The sequence below is a fragment of the Hordeum vulgare genome, chromosome 7H, assembly GCF_904849725.1.
Source record: "Hordeum vulgare subsp. vulgare chromosome 7H, MorexV3_pseudomolecules_assembly, whole genome shotgun sequence".
NCBI classification, from domain to species: Eukaryota; Viridiplantae; Streptophyta; class Magnoliopsida; order Poales; family Poaceae; genus Hordeum; species Hordeum vulgare.
Window position 1 is genome coordinate 357,320,271 of NC_058524.1, and position 15,707 is coordinate 357,335,977.

Consider the following 15,707-nt stretch of genomic DNA (forward strand, 5'->3'; position numbering starts at 1 on the left):
TTACTTACGCATGTACTCAGATATTCTTTGCTTCTGCTGACTCATGTGTATTCGAGCTTATGTATTCAAGCTCTCGAGGACCCTGGCTTGTAATATGAAGGTTATATGGCTTTAATTTGTATCTAAAATTGTGTTGCGATATCTTCCCGTGAGTCCCTAATCTTGGTGGTATGCATTTGCATGTATGATTAGAGTACGATCAAAAGGGGCGCCAAAGTGGATGTAAGCCATGATGGAATAGACAAGGTTGGTTCTCCGTGGACCCTTCATGGGTTGAGCCCTACATGGACTCGCGCGGCCGTAACCCTCCTTGGGTTGAAGTCTCCATCAATGTGGACGTATGATAGCATCACCTATTGGAACCACGCCAACAATCACTGTGTCAACCTTTGTGTTTGATCTTCCTATCCCTACCCTCTATTTACATGTGCATGTGATTACTTTACGTTGCTATACACTTGTACTTGCATGTGTAGGGTGTGCTTGACTTACAACAGTTGCTAAAACTTGCCCACAACTAAAATTGGGAAAGTCTAATTTTTATTCGGTCAAGTAGTGTAATCACCCCCCTCTAGACATACTTCGGATCCTATGAGTGACATGAGAGCTTTGGTCTCCATTGCATTGGTTTCACAACCTACGAGAGTATGGCCTATAGTGAGGGAAATTACCACCGTAGAGGTCCATATTTTGATGGTACAAAGTTTGCTAGTTGGAAGCACAAGATGAAAAATGCATATTCTTGGTCATAACCCCGCCGTTTGGGTTGTTGTTCATGTTGGTTTGCAAGGTGAATCCTTTGGCGATGGAAGGGAATCATATCGCGAAGCGATAGTGGAATACTTGAAGATGTTGCAATACAACGCTCAAGCATGCAACATTATATTCAACTTCCTATGCCCCGAAGAGTTCAACAAGATTAGTCGTCTTGAGAATACTAAGGAAATTTGGGACACTTTGGTTGATATGCACGAAGGTACTGAATCTGTTAGGTAATCAAAGTTGGATGTACTAGAAAGTCATCTTGACAAGTTCAAGATGAAGTTGGATGTACTCTAGGATTTCTCTCATCAGAAATGAGATTGACGGCTTAGGAAGAGAAGAGATGACAGACAAATTCATCATGAAGAAGATACTTAGAGCCTTGGATGGAATGTACGACACTGTGTGCACATTCATCCAAATGATGCCAAACTACAAAGATCTCAAACCAACGGAAGTCATTCAAAGGATTGTAGCTCATGAAATGTCACTCAAGGACAAAGAAGAGTTGCACAACAAGTCAAGTTGTGCTTACAAAGCGATGCCCCCGCTACATCAAATGACAACCTTGTCACCAATGAAGAGATAAGCCTCATGGTCAAGAAATTCAACAAGTTCTACAAGAGTAAAGGCAAAGAGAGAAGCTCCAACTCAAGATATGAAGAGAAGCATTCATCTAGAGAGGCTTATCTTGAGTTGTGGAAAGACCTCTTCGGTATTAAGGGAGCCAAGCCAGTTGCGGGTTCCCAAAGCAGCCCCCCAAAGGTTTCCCAATTGATGCAAGAGGACTAAGGCTGGGGGCTCGGTAGGACGAAGGTCACCCCCGAGCCCACCAGCACGTCACGAAGAAGGGCTTTTACAGGCGAAGACCACCTTTGTTAGGGCGGGAGGAAGTCCGGTCCCCTTTCAAAATGACCGTTCTGGCTGCCCTTCCCGCCAATTGTGTATTCCGGGAAGAGGATCAAGGCCAGTATAAAAGAGAGGCCTGGCCTCCGTAGATGGGGATCATTGGCTGTATGTGTGGAACTAGGGCAAGAACCTGCCTTTGTACTCGTCTTCCACCTCAAGAAATCTATCCAAGCAGGAGTAGGGTTTAAAACCACAAGGTGGCCCGAACCTGGGTAAACTGCCATGTTTGCTTCCCTTAGCTCGTGCCATCGGAGAGTCGCCGTGAAGTCGAGAGGTAGAACAGGGTAGGAGAGCGAGCTCACCCTGGAGTTTGAACCTTTCCTTGGGTGTACGGAGCCCCGACTCCGACATTTGGCGTGCGAGGTAGGGGTGCGCAGCCGCTCTTCAGCTCCAGTTTTACTCCCAGCTTCACCGACCCATGGTCGATGCTCGCCATGTGCGTGCTGAGCACAGGGCTATGTGGGTCGTGATGACTGCACCCGCATGCCTTGGCATCCACCGTCACTCCGCCATGGTCGAGGCCGTGGTCACCGACCCTGCAGCCCGTGAGTAGCAAGTGTCGTCCATACACCCTTCTCTACAGAGGGAAGGCGCACCGCCATAGCCTGGTCCTCCCATGCCCGTCTCGAGTGGGTGAACACGCAGGCGGCACTGCTCATGGTCGACGAACTGCTCCACTACCGTTCGATGGATGCCGGCTATAACGCATGGCTGGCCCGCATCAACCAGCTCGTGATCGCCGCCATAGAAGCCCGGGCGCCTTCTCATTCGTGCACGGCACTAGGCCAAGCCCAGTTGTGTCGTGCTCTTGGGGAACCCGCCTCGCGAACCGCCACTGCGCGCCCAAGAAGATAGAGACAGCTGTCAGATCGTCCAGTGCGAGGCGCTGCAAGATGCACGTGCGGTCCTCGAGCAGCAGCGCCAGTGCCTCGACAGGGTCGTCTAGGACTTTACAGCGACCAGGCACCAGAACTGGGACACTCTCGCGCATGGTGGCCATGCGAGCATCGTGGGTTGTCGGGCCTTCACCCTCAAATTGTGCAGGGTGGCGTGGCCGGCTAAGTTCAAGTCCGACGTGCCCCCGCGCTACGACGGCTCCCTCGACCCTATACAGTTCCTCCAGCTCTATGTCATGAGCGTCGAAGCGGCGGGCGACAATGACAAGGTCATGTAAAACTAGCTCCCGATGGCAGTGAAGGACGGCACATGGTTCTGGCTCTTAAACGTGCCTGAGGGCTTGGTCTCTTCATGGAGCGACCTTTGCGAGTTGTTCGTCGCAAACTTCAAGGGCACGCATGTTCGCCCCCTCTCCGTCAACAACTTGCGCAACGTGAAGCAGCGCCCTGACATGACCCTCCGCTAGTACATCCAGAGGTTCAGCCAGGTGCGCAACAAGATCCTGCGCGTCACCGAGGATGCGGTCATCATTGCGTTCACCAACTCTTGGATTTCGGGGTGCGTACGAAGATCTGTCATAGGCTCGCCCCACCTAACTTGCTACTTGTCGGGGATGGCAAAGAACTCACTCAATGGTGAGGAAGACACAGAACATGGCAGTTTACCCAGGTTCGGGCCGCTGGGAAGCGTAATACCCTACTCATGCTTTGGCGGATTGCCTCTTGTGGAGGTTGGTGGATGACTTAGTACATTGTTTGAGGGCCTCCAGAGGCTGGGTAGCCTATGTGTGGTGACGGTGGGCCAATGAATGAATCGGGTCCTCCTCTATGAAGTATCCTATCCTCTATATATAGTGGCGGCCCGGGTCCTCTTCCCTTATTGTTTTGGCGGGAAGAGATCCCATAATGGCCAATTTTGAAGGGGAACAAGGGAACATGCTACCCCTGCCCAAAGGTGGTCTTCGCCTGCAAAGTGACTATCAGCGCAGCAGGGTCGGGTCCAGGGATGACACCCGTCCTGCTGGCGGTTGGCGACGGCTTTGTTACACTAGAAGGGCAACCTTTGGAAGATGCCTTGGGAACCCCGGTACGTCCTTGCCGCCTTTGTATTAAAGGGGAAACTTCTCCGCCCTGCTGCATGTTGCTCGCCTGTCCTTCCTACATGTCATCCTTGACTCCTGAGGCACGACCTCACCTCGAAATATCCGCTCCGGAGGGGTCTTGAGGAGCCCCCCTGCGGGTCTTGAAGCTTCTCCTCGTCGCGAGGCTTGGCCCCTTGCGAGGGCCTTTCCTTGAGGGGTGCCATCCCCGTTGGTTTTGGTCGTTGAAATGGGCCAGCCCTGGCCCGCAGGCAGGCAAGTCTCGGTACCCCCATTCCGAAAACACCGACAGCAACCCCTAGGCCCAAGGCACGCAAGTCTGGGTACCCCCATTCCGAAAACACCGACAGTAGCCCCTAGGCCCAAGGCACGCCTGGCTGGCTTTTCGCGAAGCCTTGATGGCGGCCTGAAGGGCCGCGGGCCTTCAACGCGTGTGTGCCAGGTCTGGCACGCGCACGCGGCTAATGTCTGGTTCTCCTTGCCTTCTGTCTTCACTCGAGTTATTAGGGACCTGACTCGATGCATTGGTCTATTATTGCTTTCCCTTCTCCCTCCCTTGATGTTCCTCCTTGGTCTCCAACTATAACCGGTGTCTCCCAAATCCAGCGCCGCTCCCTTGCCGGCAAGCAGAAGGCAGAGGCGCAAGGTCCTGCCCCGGCTCCTCCGCTCCTGGAGTGTGCCCTCTCCAAGGATGTGGATCTCGCCCTCGTGCTTCCATGGACTGCGGCCGAGCCCAATGAGCACGGGCGGACCCTGATCTGGCCTAGCACCATAGAGAAGCGACTCGCGTCGAAGGTGGTATACCCCTTTTCCTCCAAAGTGTCTTTGTCGGGCTGGTGCCGCCTTTCTCCTCATTCTTCACCGTCATCCTGAATCACTACGGGATACATGCTCTTCATCTCCAGCCCAACTCCATCTTGTTTTTGTCCATCTTTGCTTTCAACTGCGAGTCCTTCGTGGGTATGCGACCTTCAGTAGCCCTCTTCCGTCATTTCTTCAGACCGCGGCTGCACGACAGCGCCCATTTTTCGGCGTGCGTTTCCTTCATAGCGGCCCAGAGCGGCAATTTGCTCCTGAAGACCGGGAAGAAGGTGGAAAACTTCAGGCAACGTTGGGTTCTGATACGTCTCAAACGTATCTTTAATTTTTGATGGTTTCACACTGTTATCTTGTCTTCTTTGGTTGTTTTATGTAACTTTTATATCTTTTTTGGGACTAACCTATTAATTCAGTGCCAAGTGTCAGTTCCTGTTTTTTTCGTGTTTTTGACTCTTTTCAGATCTGATATTGGAACGGAGTCCAAACGGAAGAAAAACCCTGAATGATTTTTTCCCGAATGGAAGAAGATCAGGGGGCCTTTGGGCCAGGCCAGGTGGGCTCCAGGGAGCCCACAAGCCCCCACTCCGCCACCAGGGGGGAGGCGGCGGTGGGCAGGCTTGTGGCCTCCCTGGCCGCCCCCTGACCTAGATCTTTGGCCTATAAATTTCCAAATATTCCGCCAAAAATCAGGGAAGCCTCGAAAATACTTTTCCGCCGCCGCAAGCTTCCATTTCCGCGAGATCTCATCTGGAGACCCTTCCCGGCGCCCTGCCGGAGGGTACTTTGGAGTTGGAGGGCTTCTTCTTCATCATCATCGCCCCTCCAATGACTCGTGAGTAGTTCACCTCAGACCTATGGGTCCGTAGTTAGTAGCTAGATGGCTTGTTCTCTCTCTTGGATCTTCAATGCAAAGTTCTCCATGATCTTCATCGAGACCTATCTGATGTAATCTTCTTTGGCGGTGTGTTTGTCGAGATCCGATGAATTGTGGATTTGTGATCAGATTATCTATGATATATATTTGAGTCTTTGCTGATTTCTTAGGGTGTGTTTGGTTGGAGGGATATCCTCCCAGGGACAGGATAACCACTTTTTTCTGTGGTTGCCATGCGTTTGGATCTGGGGCGAGGAGGGATAGAGTCAACCACATGCTGGGAATATTCTCCAAAAAAAGGGATGTGGCCAACCGCCAAAAACGGGTGGGCGGTGGCAACCACCCAGGGGCGGCCGACGCGGCAGGGCGGCCGGCGCGGCCGGCACGGGAGGAGGCGGCTGACGTGGGAGGAGCGGCCGACGCGGGGGGAGGCGGCCGGCGTGGGGGGAGGTGGCCGGCGCGGGTGGAGGCGGCCGGCGCGGCCGGCGCGGGTGGCTGCTGGTGCGGCCGGCGTGGGTGGCGCAGGAGGAGGCCGACGCGGCAGGATTCCATCCTCCCAACCAAACAAAAAAAGGGATAACCCTACCCTTCCAACCAAACAAAAAAGGGCTATCCCCAGCCACCTGGTTGGGGATACCCACAACCACCCTAGCCTATCCCTCCAACCAAACACATCCTTATATACATGATTTGATATCCTTGTAAGTCTCTCCGAGTCTTGGGTTTTGTTTGGCCAACTAGATCTATGATTCTTGCAATGGGAGAAGTGCTTGGTTTTGGGTTCTACCATGTGCTGACCTTTCCCAGTGACAGTAGGGGCAACAAGGCACACATCAAGTAGTTGCCATCAAGGGTAAAAAGATGGGGTTTTTATCATTGGTTTGAGATTATCCCTCTACATCATGTCATCTTGCTTAAGGCGTTACTCTATTCTTATGGACTTAATACACTAGATGCATGCTGGATAGTGGTCGACGTGTGGAGTAATAGTAGTAGATGCAGAAAGTATCGGCCTACTTGTTTTGGACATGATGCCTATAGATATAATCATTGCATATATATCGTCACGACTTTGTGCGGTTCTATCAATTGCTCGACAGTAATTTGTTCACCCACCGTCTACTTGCTTTCATGAGAGAAGCCACTATTGCAATCCCCGGGTCTACCGGATGGGGATTAGAGCTTCGCACCCACTCATTCCTGTAGGTAACAGTTAATAATTGTAACATTGCAATAGTTAATATTCAAACTTTTATATTTTATAGACATGCTGCTTACTCCAACGAATCAACATCATTAATAGACATGATGTCATTGCATATTTTGTCAACTAAATCATGCGGGTCTACGCCCATGATTGGGATCGGAAGGGGGATTTTGTCTTCGGCTCCATCAGGTGAATCTTGCTGCTTACGTTTTCGATCATCCAGGAGCTCAACATCAGAATCAGATACTTTTTCTTCATTGTGAGGCTCATAGTATATTGGACTTCCTTTTAACTTATTAAGTTCTGTCTCCAATAGTATGACAGCTAATTTTCGTCGAAATTATTTCATGTCCTTCTGCATATAGCAATTAAAAATAATTCGTTAAAAAAGCACATGCATTTGAGATGAAATATGATATTTAGAAAAGAGAGATACATGAGTGAATTGATCTGACAAAAGTTCTCCTGTCCAATACTCCATAAAATTTAACATAAACAATCCACATGACGTGCTGCAATATTGAAATATTCCTTTAGGCTTTCATCTAAAATATAAATAAAGTATTTAAACAAGTAATAATGTTCATTGTACATGTCTCAATGCATCGTCAAATGTATCTATTACCTCATTTTTTTGGCTATAAAATAAGACCATATTTTTGTACAAAATTTATTATTCACAAGACTTATTATTCTATCTATCATAAATTTCGCTATAATTCAGTTCAAATATGAGATGTGTTCATCATACCCATTTGTTTGGAGTGGCTTTTGGACCTGTTCTATGACTGTCCATTTCATAATATCGAGGTCCTGCCACCTATCACCTCTCTTAAACTCCGGCATATCACATGCGATTTTTATATGTTTGTCAAGTCCTTGTATCTATTAAATGGAAAAAAGTCACCACGTATTAGGCAAATGAAATGTAATGTCTAGGGAAAGAAACACATGAAGTAGACATTTACCGTCATAGTGAGGTCACTTCGGTTCATGCCAATTCCAAGTGAGTCCAATACATGTATCTTTCGTTTCTTCGCATTGAGAACCGATAGATACCAGTGGTATTTTGTAATGTTAATCGGAAGGAATACCTAAATCAATAAATATTATATAATATGACACGTAACTACTCTCACGTAAAAACGTGTTGCATCATTATATGTAAGTGTAGTGAGTTAAGACTGACCATGTCATGCTCCAGAAAAGTATTTACTCGTTTTACAATGTGACGATGTGTTGCGGGGTCTATCTCATCTTTCTTTAGCGGGGAAGACACAGACGTGCTTGCAATGTGTACCTTTCCACCCACTCTATCTTGTAGGTGTTCCTGAGCACTAGTGCAATATATGTATGCATTTATTACCTATAGTTTCAAAAATAGAATACATTTAAATGTTAATACACTTACCGTGCGAAAATAGAATAAATTTTTGTTAGTTTAAAAGAGTTTGTGCGGTTTGACTTACATCATCGTGCGTAAGGCATCTCATCTCAGAATTTGATAATAATGCATCGTTGATGTGCATCAACTTAGTATTTGAATGTAAGGGCATGATTGATTTAATAACTGAAATATCATGCGCGGTGCAAATATAATCTATCATGGAATGACATGAAACCAAATTAGTAGATCATAAAAAAGACAAATAGAATGAAAAGGATGATAATCAATGTAAAAGTAAGTTCCTTGTGGTGTAATATTTATATTTGCTTTTTTTGGTTTGGTATGACTTGAATTGGATATATCTATCTTCGCATCTGTAGGTTGTATAGTACTTGCTGAGCTTTTGGTCTCCTCCAACGGCATATCCGCCGGGATCGTATCGGACGGTTCTTTTCCACGATCCACAATATCCATATCTATCACCTTCGGGCTCTTTTTGGTAGGTTCATTTTGATGGTTAACAATATTCATATCTACGACTGAAACAATCTGTAAACGTGAGATATAGTATCAATTTTTTTCGGATAACAATATCATAATTCATATGTAACTTGCAAAATAAAAGAATAAAAAGATTGATAACTAATATAAATTTGATTAAACTGTGTAAAGATTGACTTGATTGAAATCTAATACACGGAGTAAAAAAGACCGAAGCGAGTACTGTCTAAATACCTGGCTTAATATGGTACGTATACTATACTACGTATATAATATACATGGAGTATATACATGTATAATATACTATCTAATCTAATATACATGGAGTATACGACAGTCATCACAGTGGCCCGGTCTACACTATACAGCAGCACCTTTACCTAATATCTAATCTCACTCTACTCTCACTCACCAGCACCTTTATCTTCTCACGCGAATGCTATCCCCTTCACCAACCTGATACAGGGCCGGTCTTTAGGGGCACGGGGCGAAACTAAAATCCGAAGCCTTTTTTAAAATGTCTAAATAATAATCAACGAATGTAGATGTAAATTTTTAGGGCAAAAAACTAAGTGCATCCAAAATTGATATGCATATATCAGATAATATTTGCACCTTAAAAATTTCTCCGAGATGCAAAATCAGCGATGATAGTAAATATCAATCGCCTCCAACAGTTTCTTCTGAGTGCGTACTTTTTAGATGTCATGACAGTACGAAAACTGAAAAGCACAATTAGTTTTGGAAATTAGCACAGAGATAATACATCAATTAAAAAAAGTCTTCATCAAATATTTTGAAAAAAATAATCTGCTAGAACATACCTTCTCTGTAATCAGTAAAGAAAAAGATGAATAGGCAGATGTATCTACCTGGCAGCGCTGGCGCCCTGCGCTCCGGTCAAAATTGAATTAACGACGCAGCGATGCCTCCTTTCTTTGGCAGCAAATCAGCGATGCGTCCTAGTGTGTATGCTCCATCATCTTTTTTTTTTTAGGTAAAGTACGCTCCATCATCTATATATACGAGCCTTGAGCCTGGCCTCGTTCTAGCTTTTATTTAACGCATGAGCCTTCATAATTAAAAATTGTAGTGCGTGTTGCAAATAAAGAATTGTAGTGCATGTACATACCTCGGAGGGGCCCTTCCGGTTTGAGGGGCCCGGGGCGGCCGGCCCGTTCGCCCTGCCCCAGGACCAGGCCTGACCCGATATCCTCACTTCCTCATCCCCTTCCCATCCATTGTTAGCCACTCACCAGCACCTTTGTGCTGTCGCCGGCGCGCCATGGCGCACAGCTTGCGACGAGCCGCAGAGCTCCCGGAGCAACTTCGCCCCTTCACCTCCTCGTGACCAACCCGATCTCCTCCGCGTCCTCACATCCCCATCCCCTTCCCCTCCCGTGTTAGCCACTCGCCAGGACCTTTGTGCTGCCGCTGGCGCGCCATGGCGCACGACGATTTGCAGGGCTCCCGGAGCAACTTCGCAACCCCCGTCTCTCCCTACCGCGTGGCTGCGCCGTCGCCAGCCTCGCACCCAACCCCACCAATCCATGTTGTTGTGCGAGATCCGGGGGCCAGCGCTGTCGCGGACGAGCTCGCGGCCGGCGGCAGGGACGAAGCCAACATGCAAGCATAGGGGGCAGGTTTGTTCATGGAGGGGGCAAAGTTTATATGAAGTAAAAAAAATTAGCTACAACAACCATTATTATAGTAGAAAAATCAATTTGTTAGGGGGGTCTAGCCGCCCCTTGTCCCCCCTAGAATCGTCCCTGGCCGGCGGCATCCACACGCGGCGCCCTCTGCCCCGCGTCCCCCGCCACGCGCCCCCCGTTTTGCGTCGCCAAGCCGGTCGGCGTATTCTGTTGGCAACGCCCGGCGACTGACGCGCAGTCGGCGTATTCTGATGGGAATGCCCAGCGACTCACGCGCGTCGTGCACCGCGAGGACACCGTGCAGCAAGCCATGCGGCGGAGATCGACCAATCCAACGGAGGAATGGATCTTACCTTTTGAGGGTCGGCTCCCCTCTCTCCCTCCGCCTCCTGCATCGGCAACTCTGTTGGATTGGTACCTCGGTGAAGTTCGATCGTCGAGGTAAGCAAAAAATCCCGATGGTAGATTGTGTCTCTCTTATATACACACACGCTTTGAAGGCTAGCTAGATGAGTAATATCGTATACGGTTAGGATTGGGTTGTTAGGATAAGGAGTTTTTGCGTAATCCGTTTCCCATTAACTCGTTTAAAGCTCTAACCACCTGAAATTAGTCAGTGTAACAAAAGTATAGTATTCTATCTATTTTTAAGATAAATGTTGCTTCTTTATTTATTAAACATAAACAGTCACCTCGTCTGAAATAATGTCCAGAATGCAATCTGGAGGAACAGAGAGCCAGACCTTAGAAAGTTTATCACAGAGTACTCTCTTGAAACATTATCAAGATTACTGCCCGTCCATAAGCACCATAAAAAGGTGGATAGAAAAACATATGATGACGACTATTTCAAAAATGCTGGTTAATGGAGAAGCTTTTGAAGGCTCAATAATCTCGGTTGAGGCATGATTCTGTTTTTTTATCAATTCACGCATGTGTGTGTGTGTTCGGTGTCTTGTTGGTTATTACGGCTTTGGTTGGCCTCCATGTTGTTAGTTTTGGCTTCTGATTTGGCTTAAGCACAAGAGAACTGCACTGGACCCAGTGCAGTTAACTGAGCCCCGTGAGAAAGTGAGAGTTCCAGCGTACGTAGAATAGTGTATACGATTCTCGTACGACGTGATCTCACTCGTCGGTGGGATTCATCGAACGGCTGATGATGCTGTCGTACAAATATCCATCGTCTGTGTAGCAAGACTCAATTTTATCTGAACAAATCAACACATAGCACGCTTCCCTTGCCGTGCCCACAAGCAGAAACAAATACTGCACCTCACAAGCAAAGCCACAACAAAGGTTGAATTAAGAAAAGTGTTAGAATTTAATTAATTCTATTAATCCATGTTTTTCCTGACCGAGACGGTTGCCAATCATCAATAAGAACTACTGATTCACTCTACATATTTTTCGATTGTTGTCTCTAGTCTATTCTAATAGTTCGTTTTGGCTTCTGTGTTTGTTTTGTTTTTTAATGCTATTTTTGGCTTCTGACTTGGATTAAGCAGAACTGCATTGGAACTTTCCAGGAAACTTTGGCTGGATCTCTATAGAACAGGAGGGCCGATGCAGTTAACCGAGGCCTGTGAGAAAGCGAGAGTTTCAGCCTACAAACAGAAACAAATATTGCACCTCACAAGCAAAGCCACAACAGAGACAAACACCACTGTGATGGAAGCAATACATATTATGTACAGAATTATTCAAAAGTTCTTTAGCCACATCAAAATAGCGTGTGGCAAACATCACATGCATGGGCGTAGCAAATGGAGCAAATGCATAAGTTATACAACAAGCATTCTGTTGCGGCTTCGCATCTTCGCTGCTGATACCACAACGACGATGGAGCCTAGCCAATTACTACGTATTAAGGTTTCATTCTAGCGATACATAGAAACCAAGATCGACTCCACGAGGGCCGCCGATCAGATCAGAACAGATCAGACCAGAGCCTGCTCCTCCTTCAAGGAGTGTGTGGCGGACACCGTGGAGACCATGGAGTCGACGCCGCACTTGTTGCGCACGTTAGAGCCCCTGCAGATCTTGTAGTACCCCTGGTCCCCCCAGTTCTCGCCCCACGAGTTCTTGACGATCCAGTATGGCTTCTCCTTGAAGCGGGAAGGCGCGAAGCCGGACGCCCCGTAGCCGACGAGAAGAACGCCGTGGTCGAGGTGCCTTCCGCAGATGTATGGGCATGACACTCCGCCAATGTATGTCTGCATGTATGCGGCGTTGATACCGACTGCACATGAGGAAAAATATGTGTTAGAGATTTGTAATGTATGGATTGATTGTTCCATGTGCTTAGAACCACAAACCTGACTTATAAACTCTGCGTGAGACAATTATACTTACTTGCCAAAGGTCCATATTTCACAAGGTTAGCAGCAATCTGTTCTTCATCAACAGCGACAACGCTGTAGTTCTGAACTGAAGCATCAATCTTGGACTTGTCAAATTTGCAGGTACCGTCCTTCCCGGTGTAAGGGTAATCCTTTTCTCTCTCAAGGCCACCAGATTTCAACAGATAGCTGAAGGCTGAAGCCATCAACCCACCGTTGCATCCAGCATCGCATGAATCAGGCTCTGATGGGCCGCACTGGAAAATTGCACAATTTGATTGCAGCATATTAAGTTGAGGCACCCAGGTAACCAGGCAATAGAAGGTAATATAATTGTTTTACTACGTACGGAATGTTCCTTGCATTCGCATTGCAGAAAGAATTGTTCAATGAAAAGGGAAAAACAGCACGGCATCAAATTAATTATTTTTCTACACAACAGTTTCATGTAATGCCAGTGGTTCTTGACTGGAGAAGATTGGTAAACTGAGATAAATACAAAGAAACATGTACTGCCATTCAAATAAAACTAATTAAACAACAAGACAGCATGAGTAAAAAGGCCCTTCAACATAAGTTATGCCTCGCACTGGATATAAGAGTAAGATGGAGCTACCGTTGATGTCCCCTTACAGGTACCAGTATGAGTCACGTAATCTTATACCATGTAGGAGTATTACTCATACTAAATTCCCATGTAAAATATATATTTTACGATTTGGAGTCATGGACCAAACATTGGGTACTACCAAAGGACACATGCTATGCAATTCACATTTGTCACTTCCCTTATTGGTTTGGTGACAGCAATATAAGACGTACCCAGATAACAGTCTGCATCTTTCCCATTCAGTTACGGATGAGAATATCAAGTTAAGTGGCATTCAGTTCCATGAGTTGACAATATAGAAATCACCAAACAACTTAGTTCATTACACGCAAAAATTCAGCGGCTATGCCTATTGTGGATAGACAGTAATCTGGATAATCCATAGAGATCAAAGTGGTGCACCCTCACAGGTCACCCACCGAATCAGTGAATAAGTGCAAGGCGCCTTGGTGAATACTGAATACTGAATACTGGGTCACTGACCGATGATAGGTCTGTCTCAACCTACCCATAATCCTAATTTATGGCATGCAACAAGCCAACCACCCACCAAACATTTTTATCTTCATCTTTATTCTAGGCTTGAAGCTATCATCTCAATAAAAGGAAAGCTTTAAGCTAACCCACCCACCACCATCAAAAGGTTCTCCACGGTAAGTTTGAGGTGATTACTATGTTGGTTATTTTGGTTATTTTCATAAAGAAGTCTAACGCTTTTGTTGACTATTAATTAGTGATATCTCACAGGATGTTTCCACCCTTATCATCTCAACAAATTTCCCTTGTAAAGTTTGCCAGGGATACCGATCCCAATTCCCCTCTCAGAATTCACCTAGACTCCCTTTATTTGGTGCGTTGCCCAATCAGAAATCAACAACACAGAAAAGGTCTACACCAACAGACAATACATAGTGGTGTGCCACAAAAATCCAACCTATTTCGCAAACAATCAACCAATCACAGAAAAGAATAGAAAAGAGCCTCACCTCGTGGTCGCAGTCGACCAGCTGCTGCTCGGAGAGCACCTCCATCTTGCATGAGGCCAGATAGTTTGCCCCCTCCAATGCCCCGGAGGCACTGAACGACCAGAACGACCCGCACGAGCCCTGCAAAATCAACAAGGTTAGGGGCGGAGGCCAGATCGGAAGATAAATAAAATGGCCAAAGAATCGCGGGAAACCTAGTTCTTGACGGGGCCGACGGCGCCGTGGTCCCTCCAGTCGAAGTCCTCGGGGAGGCCGTCGGCCCCGTCATGAATCCCACCCACTCGAGTAACCGGAGGCGCCGACGCGTGGTTCACCCACCCACCCACCGATCGGTCGGTTGGTCGACCGATCTCTCTCCCAGGCCGCATTGCTCGGCCACGGCGGGCATCCCACGGGAAGCCATGAACCGATCCTTCCCACCGGCAAAGAGGCGAGCGGGTAAATTTGTGAGCGAAATTCGGGGGCGAGGCCTCAGAATCGGGGGGGGGGGTGCTTACAGGGTGTTGGTGTGCTGGATGTTAGCTTCGAGCAAATTGAGGGAGTCCCTGTACGCCTTCCGCACCCTCCTCGGCCGCCTCCGCCCTCGCCCTTCTCATCCAACCCCGGGGCACGCACGCACGCGCCACGCAGTCCCGGAGCGGCCTCCGTGGGCTCGGCGAGGCGGGGGGCGCGAGGGGGCCGGCCAGCGGCCTGGCGCCCGCGACGCGTGCGAGGTGGCGGAGGGAATGGCGCGGCCGCGACCGTGGGCTCGGTGAGGCGGGGGCGCGAGGGGGGCGGCCGCGGCGCGTGTGAGGTGGCTGCGCAGGGAATGGCGCGGGAGCGGGCGCGGTGGGCGGGTGAGCGGGGAGGGCGCGGCGAGGAAGGAGGCGGCGGCAGCCATTTGGGAGCCGGGGGAGAGCAGAGCAGCGACAGCCGCGGGATGAGACGTGGGGAGGTAGGTCGTGGAGGGGTGGAGAACGGGCCGTTTTTTCTCTGTGCGCTCGGTCGTGGGACGTGGGGTTTCTTATAGTCGCATGGAAGATAGAACGGGGGGTGAGGTCGAACCATCGCTGGGTGAACCATCACGACGGCACATCCTGCTTTAATAGTAGAGACTCCGATTGCTCCTGCCACTAGTGCGAAATCGTATGAAATCAACGCAGCTTTGCTGAATCTTGTTATGAAAGAGCAATTCTCTGGCCTTCCTAGTGAAGATGCCGCATCCCATCTCAATACCTTCATCGAGCTTTGTGATATGCAAAAGAAAAGAGATGTGTATAATGACGTGATTAAGTTGAAACTTTTTCCTTTCTCGTTGCGAGATCGCGCGAAAACTTGGTTTTCTTCTTTGCCTAAAAATAGTATCGATTCTTGGGATAAGTGCAAAGATGCTTACATATCCAAGTATTTTCCGCCGGCTAAGATCATCTCCTTACGTAACGATATCATGAATTTCAAAAACTTGATCATGAACACGTTGCACAATCTTGGGAGAGGATGATGCTTATGATTAGAAATTGTCCCGCTCATGGCTTGAGTTTGTGGATGATTATACAAATCTTTTACGCTGGCTTGAGTTTCGCTTCTCGCAATATCTTGGACTCCGCCTCAGGTGGAACGTTCATGGAAATCACGTTAGGCGACGCTACAAAACTCCTAGACAATATCATGACCAATTACTATCAG

At 47.9% G+C, this 15,707-nt stretch overlaps 1 pseudogene; it reads right to left on the reverse strand.

The window, feature by feature from the left end:
- Positions 1 to 11,952: 11,952 nt before the first annotated feature.
- On the reverse strand, positions 11,953 to 15,089 carry LOC123408891 (annotated as a pseudogene).
- Between the last annotated feature and the right edge of the window lie 618 nt (positions 15,090 to 15,707).